The sequence below is a fragment of the Eurosta solidaginis genome, chromosome 3 (assembly GCF_040869045.1).
Source record: "Eurosta solidaginis isolate ZX-2024a chromosome 3, ASM4086904v1, whole genome shotgun sequence".
NCBI lineage: Eukaryota > Metazoa > Arthropoda > Insecta > Diptera > Tephritidae > Eurosta > Eurosta solidaginis.
This window is the reverse complement of record NC_090321.1, coordinates 5,873,924-5,881,306: the sequence shown is the minus strand read 5'-3', so window position 1 is coordinate 5,881,306 and position 7,383 is coordinate 5,873,924. Positions and strand designations below refer to the sequence as shown.

The 7,383-nt window shown below is 36.5% G+C and overlaps 1 pseudogene; it reads left to right on the top strand.

Moving 5' to 3' along the window:
• Window positions 1–2,822: 2,822 nt before the first annotated feature.
• LOC137246200 (odorant receptor 74a-like) lies at window positions 2,823–5,885 on the top strand (annotated as a pseudogene).
• Window positions 5,886–7,383: the final 1,498 nt, after the last annotated feature.

Below are 7,383 nucleotides of genomic sequence, written 5' to 3'. Positions count from 1 at the left end.
CAAAATGCCAAATGCATTACATATAAACAGATGTAAATATGTTTACTAGGGCATGCCAACATTTTTTTCGGTTTGGTATAGTGAAAATATTGTTCAAAACACCCAAAAGAGACAGCGTATAAAACTTCTGGTTTATATTTTAATGTTTCGAAGTGCCTAATAGCGACTTAAATCTTATGTATGGCGAATCACAGAAAATTTGGGGTTGAACTTTGACCTTGAATAGCTACTGAATGAGACCACGTAGTAAAGTATTTTTTTCGATTCTTTTTGAAAACCGTTCAATTTCGCAATGAGACGCCTCTAAACATTCAAATAAAAACCAGAAGCTTTCACGGGCTGTCTCTCTTGGGTGGCCTGAATAATATTTGCAAAGGAAAACAATTTTTTAACCACCCTAACGCAGATGAGCACACGCGTATGGAAAATTGGCATGACAGTACATAGTAAATAGCCATGACCTGCAATAGAATGAAGTATTGAATGTCAAATAAAGCAAAAATTGATTTTAAACTTTTGGAGTTATCATTGCTGTGAAGACGGTGAAAGGAACGAAGCTTTGTTGAGTTGTGCATTGCGCCTGCCTCGTAAAAATAGTTTCAATAAAAACAAGTAAGGAAGTCCAGGTTTGGATGACACCGAACAATACATACCCAGCTGTACACTTTAAATGCTGTTGTTGTTTGTTTTGTGTGCTTAATAGCGTTACAAGGCTGCGCAATAATACATATACATATGGTTCTATTCTGAACTAATTTTTCTTCGAGTCATGGCTCCCAAAACATAGAAAATTACTTAGTCATAAAAAGGGGCGGTGCCGCGTCCATTTTTTTAAATTTTAGTTTTTCCTATTTATTGTTATAAATCCACTTATGAAATGAAATATCTTTGATATAAAGCTCTTTTTTGCAAAGATATAGCTTGATAACAGATTTCGTTAATATTTCTTAAATGTATTCCATGTAGTAAAAGCAACCTCTCTGCCGAATTTAGTTACGATAGGTTTTACGATTTTTTATTTGCGATTAATAATATTTGTAAAATTGATTTTATCACAAGTGGGCGGTGCCACGCACATTAAAAAAAAAATTTTTATCAAGAGTCTCAAGATCATTGATGATTTGAGGACATATACTTGGAATGCCTGGGCCATTTTAAAAGAAGTTACAGATGTCCAACATCTAATCAAACGAAGTCATCTGACTAAAATTATTGGAATCTTGTTTGGTCTAAAATTTTGAGAAGGTGGAAAAAGCGTACTGTTCTAATTGTTGTTGTATTAACGATAAAGATACACCCCGAAGATTTTGGAGGAGTGTTATCGATGTTGATGGCCCTTTTCCGGATACATATCCGGTAAGTTCTGGTAACAATCACCCCTGAGGTACTAGCCCGACTATTTCGGGAACAATTAGTATAAACTTCTAGCCATCTTGCCCCCCAGTCGCCAGAGCCTCGCTTGCTAAATATGTGTACAATACATTCATATTTCTAACAGGATTCCCGTCGCGTACGTGAGGTTGGCAATTGGGTTGTGGTAGCTTTGACGCTACACAGCTTTGAATTGCGCTTATCAACCCCTTGAATACCGAAAAATCGGACTCTTACGGAATTTTTGCTAAACTCGCATTGCAAAACCATAAAAAACTCAACTTTTAAAGTGTAACTCTGAACACAAAGAGCGAATTGTATTAGATTAGGTATTAGATTAGGCAATGTACGACAGTAAAAATAGAAATTAAGATAATGTATCGAGGTCGATACAGTTTCAGGTTGACCGAGTTTTAAGATCATAAATGCAACCATGTCAACTAATGTAACAAAATAAGCAAAAATACATCACTGTAAAGGAATAAAATGGTAGAAAAAGAAGATGGTGGACTTCCGGTTCATTATTAGATTGAAGACCGAAAAATAAAGTACTAATATAATTAATCCTGACATTTCTGCTATTTTATTAACCATCGAAGGTAGAAATTACAAAAGTGTAATTTTTTTCTAGTTAAGGTCGTCTGGACATAATCGGGTATTGAAAGAGTTGTAAAAAAATAATAACAACATTGTGGCAATTGTAATCCTTTCCATTTCTACTGTAGGTGGTACTGAAATAGTACTAAATAAACTAAAGCACTGTTGATATAAGAATGGCTGCCAACTGTCCCGCTCTGCTCCCAATTAGTACCACTTCGGTGGTTGTTATTAGACCTGTAGTGCGCTCTACGAGTTCTACGCGCTCTCAAAGTTCCCTCTGGTAGAGTGCTATTCTTTTTCACTTATTGTTCTAAAATATCAAAAATCAATGATCAACCAATTTCGTTTTACACTTCCAATCTTGCTCTTCATTTAGCTCGTCATACTTAGGTCTAAAAAAATTGAAAATGCAGCCAGTTGACCGTATTTTAACGTATATAAGATTTGATGTGAAAAACTTTTTGGCCAGGCATATTTATGAAACACACACACAAAGACAGGTCAATTAAGTTGTTTGCTGAAACTTTTAACTAATTATAGTTTGGCTAAGTTTGGCAAAGTAAACAAGATAATGGTCAAATGGTCATGCACAAATGCAGTTGTGAAAACAGATATAGTCACACATTTATACTCACACATACATATATAGAAGAACGTATGTGAGTAGATGTATGTAGTCGTTGGTGTGTGAAAATTTTCAGTTAAGTGATAAAACGAGCGTATAAAAGTGACTGATTGATGATTTTCCACTTAAAGAAGAAACATTTTTGAAGCAGTACGAGTTAACAAGTAGCAGAAGAAAAGTCGGCCATTCTACTCTAAAGTTTGTATATTTAAAGGATAAACTGGGCATGCGCTACTTGCCAACGGGTTATCATAAACCGGTATTGCCCAGTGGGCATTATCCATCCATTGATTGGCAACTTTGTTGTTTCTTGCTTCATGTTTCTGGCCGCTGGACGAAAATGCTTCAACAAAGAATGTAATTATTGATGTTATCATCATTTTATTTCAATTTATGTCGCAATGCTTGGTATTGTATGGTGAAGTTCTTGAAATCAGGGCAAACGTAGATGACATGAGCTACGTCTGTACAACATTGGCGCCACTACTCATTTTAATCGAAGTGATGTTACGCACATACAACATAATATTTAAACGCAGCAGTTTTCGTAAGCATTTGGATGAGTTTTACAAGAACATTTATGTGGAAAAATAAGTATAAAAATATTTTATTCACCCTGTAAGATAATCTTACTAAATTCCTTTTGAAAGACTTAATTTTTCATTCCCCTCTTACTATGGTAAGAACGGGCTTCGAGAAGCACAGACATAGACGTTGCTCTAATTTATTTGCCTTTTCAATTTGAGTAGGAGCAGTGGGACAACTTCTCCTACCTCCCACAGACTATCGCAAGTAAAGTGCCCCAAAAAATTAGTCTTGAAGCGACTTCTATTTCGCCGTATGCTGGCAGATTTTCTAATCATGTCCAGCACTATTGGTTTAACTGAGTTCAATGAGACGCTTACCCAAACTTGCTGTGCCCACTTTTCGGTCTGGAGTTCTTGGTTTTTAATAAAATTTCGAATCCAGTTCGAGGGGTATCCACCTTGAGGTAATCTTGTAGCATCGACCTTTGAGACCCGGCTAATACCCGAGTAATAGGGGCCCACGGTGTATTTTGGAGAAGATCAAGTTCGGTAGGATCAATCGAAAAAAGTGAGAGTTTTTCTCCAATTTAACTTTCCCCCAAAAAAATACGTTATCGGAATTAATTCGAAATTTCAAAGGCTATTTCAGTGTATAGAGTGACTCGATTTGCATGCAAGATTAAAAAACTGAGGGTGGCAGCACCTACCCATTCACAAAGGTTACGGGGGTCGATATCATATAAACGGCTAAAGATAAAGCGATAAAATTTGGTATGCGCCTGCCTAATTCAAAAATGATATCTGGGATAAAGTCACTAGAGTCGGTTGATGACCATGCCCGCTTTTTTATAAAAATATAAGACACATATAACATGAGATCGGCGTGCATTGTAAAGCAAGAATGTTAAAATTTAGAGGAATTACGCATTTAATATATTTAAAGATAAAAAATTTTGCTTCAGTTTGCGGTAGCGACAACTCGAAAACGGTTGAAGCCATGCTGATATTTTTTATGTTTCTTTCCTTTTGAAAGAAAAGTGGTCCTGAAGTAGCACCTGGATTTAAAAAGATTTCAGTTCGTAATAAAGTGCTCTCTTTTTATACATACATACATATTTGTATCCCTTGTGATCATATTATATTGTTATACAATAAGTGGGCGTGATTGCGAATTGATTTTCATGATTTTGATTTTGACATAGGGCTTAAAGCCCGCGATCACTCTCGTTAAAACATCAAGTGTGTTCTTCTTTGCCGCACCATCATCAATAAAAGAGTGCGTTATTAGCTTCGGTCATCATTTACTTAAACCCTGGCTTCCTTTGGCTAAAACATATCAAAGAAAATTTGCAGGGTTGACTGACGTTTAAGCTTACTTCGACCTCTCCTCAGAACACTTGTCAGAATTTATCTGCTCTGTTTGCTTCCTTTATTACATCTTTCCTATAAGATCATGTGATATACAATGAGATGAATAATACCGTGCAACTAAATTTACAGATCCTAGCATCCGGAACTCTTCGAGCAAATACGTCGTCAACAGCTACCTATGAAATATTCCAACTTTACGTACATAATAACTTTCGTAACCTACGTTTATGTACCAGTTAACGGTTTGGTTTTAGGTGAACGTCTACTTCCCTACCCTGCTGGTTTTAAATTTGATTATGCTGCTTCGTGGGGACGCTATCTTACATTTCTTATGATGCACATGTGGGTTGGTGTTGCTGTTGTTGGTCCAGTAATTGCTGAATGTAATATGTGGGCAATGCAGGTGTTGCATTTGAATGCACGCTATTTGTTGTTGTTGCGAGATTTGCGCAAGATTTCGAAAGAAGCGACTGCTGCACATTACGCTTATAAAGGAGGTTACAATATTCCGTTAACTTGTCGTTTTCGACAAGCTTTGGCCAATATAACACGCAGAAATTTAGAGCTGAATGATTTCGCGGAATCGTTGCACAATCAGTATTCCTTTCGGGCAATCATAATGATGGCTCTAAGTGCAACTTTGTTGTGTGTTTTGGGATTTCTCACAGGTACGGTAAGTATAAAGAAACAACAAAAAAACTGATAATTAAATAAGAATATCATTAAAGTTTGAAAAGCTTAACTTGAGCATTGTTTTAACATCAAATAAAATTTTACTTGAATATGGTGCTGAACTGAGCTCGGCTATTTGTTGCTTTTGAGCTCTACCCATTTAGTCCAATCTACTACCATATCTAGTCACCTCCTCTCATTTCCTTTAGCTTGGCTTCACTACAACTAATATCAGATTTACTTGTTGGATAATTGGTAAAATTGTTGAATTGCTTATCTTTGGTCGTCTTGGTACTACATTTTCTACTACGGTATGTTTGTGGTGAAGGGGTTTGTGAAATCTTTTTGTTTTGTTCAATCCACTTGTACTTTTTTTCATCATACAGACAAATGATTTAAGCACTTCATATTATTGTTGTGAATGGGAAGATATAATATTTCATTCAACGGACAGCAAAGACAACGCAAAGATACTGAAAGTTATGGCATTGGCAATACAGTTGAATAGTAATCCTTTCAAATTGAGTGGCCTAAAGTTTTTCTATGTTAATTATACTGTTGTTGTATCGGTGAGTTAGAAAAAGATAAAAAAAGGAATAATATTATAAGTACATAAGTAGTTTTTCATATTTAATATTTGCTTAAACTCTTTTTTTTACTTATTGCAGATTCTAAGAGGAGCTGGTTCTTACTTTACCGTCATATATGCGTATCGATGAGGATGTACACGTGCCAGGAGATAACAGAGAGTTTTTGAAACTTAATTGCATATCTTAATAATTTTGATGTATACAAGTATTTTGTAGTTGAATAAATGGAAAAAAATGTATCATAATAATATGCCGCTCGGAGTCAACATAAAACAGATATAGCCCGTTCCGCCAATTTGTAAAAAACTTTAAAAGGATCACGATGCAAATTGGAAGAGAAGTTCGTCCGAAAACCTCTTCGGAGGTTATCGCGCCTTACATTTATTTATTTAATAGAGTTTTCATAAATGCCATTTGAACTGATTTGAAATTAGGAGATATGCACCTTTAAGTACAGACATTAATCAAGCGACACCGAAATATAAAGATTACTTTGCTACTCCGATTCGATTCGATGTGCAGTTTTATGGTAGTGTCCTCTGCACGTTCCTGTTTGTTGAGCAGTCATCTGCATGGAAACAATATCGAGCCTTTCTAGTATGAAACGAGCTTTGATATGTAGAATTTTTATTAATGAATTGTACCGATGACTGCCGACCACTTAGGCAGTTGTCAGAGTCCTTTTTAGACCGGAAGAAATGGATGATTTTATATATATTTTTTCTGAACTCCCTCTAACCGACTGGACTGATTTTGATAAACTTTCGTGAGTGTATTAAATAGAGTTTGAGGATGCTTTAGAGTTTCAATTTGGTCCGAAAAGTGAGCCCGGGACCAAACTTTTCCAAATAATCTTATTTATATTGCGATTCGCTTTCAATTCACAGGGAGCAATATCACCGGGCAGAAGAACGGGTCAGTTATCTATATATATTATTTATAAAAATGAAAAGCTACTTTAAAAATTGAGTTTGATTCATATAGATTCGCAAAAGTCTATACGAACAAAGATATTGACCAGTTGAAGCAGGTATTCGATATTTGGTAAGGAGAGAGAGCGGCAATTGAGGTAAGAGGGAGAGAGGTAATGGGAGGGGAAGAGGGAGTTGTAGTGGGAGTGGGACTAGGTCTTAAAGTGGGAATGGGAAAGTTTAGCGGAAGTAGGAGTTTGTGTGGGATTAGGAATGGGATTGGGAATAGAGGTGGGATTGGGAATTAGGATCAGCAGTAGGAGATAGAGAAATGGAATAAGGGGTGGATAAGAATTGTAAGAAAATTGGAAGAAAGAGTATGAAAGAATGGGGTAAAGACGAAGAAATGCTCATTACCACTTACAAAGCAATTGGCCGGCCGATTGTATGCTACGATATGGTCGCCAAGACTAAAGGCTACTCACTGGAAGAAAATACAAGTCTGCCAAAACACTGCTCTCAGAACCGGTACGATGGGTGATCAATGTACAGCTGCCCCTGTAACCGCACTGCGTTACCCAGCCTTTACGCACTGAACACACCACTGAGTGAAACTGGCATCGCTGTCAGCTGTTGCTGAACAGCAGTGCCAATTGCATTCAGCGATGTCAAGAAAAATGGCAACTCAGCGTTGGTACATTTACGGTTTTGAATTG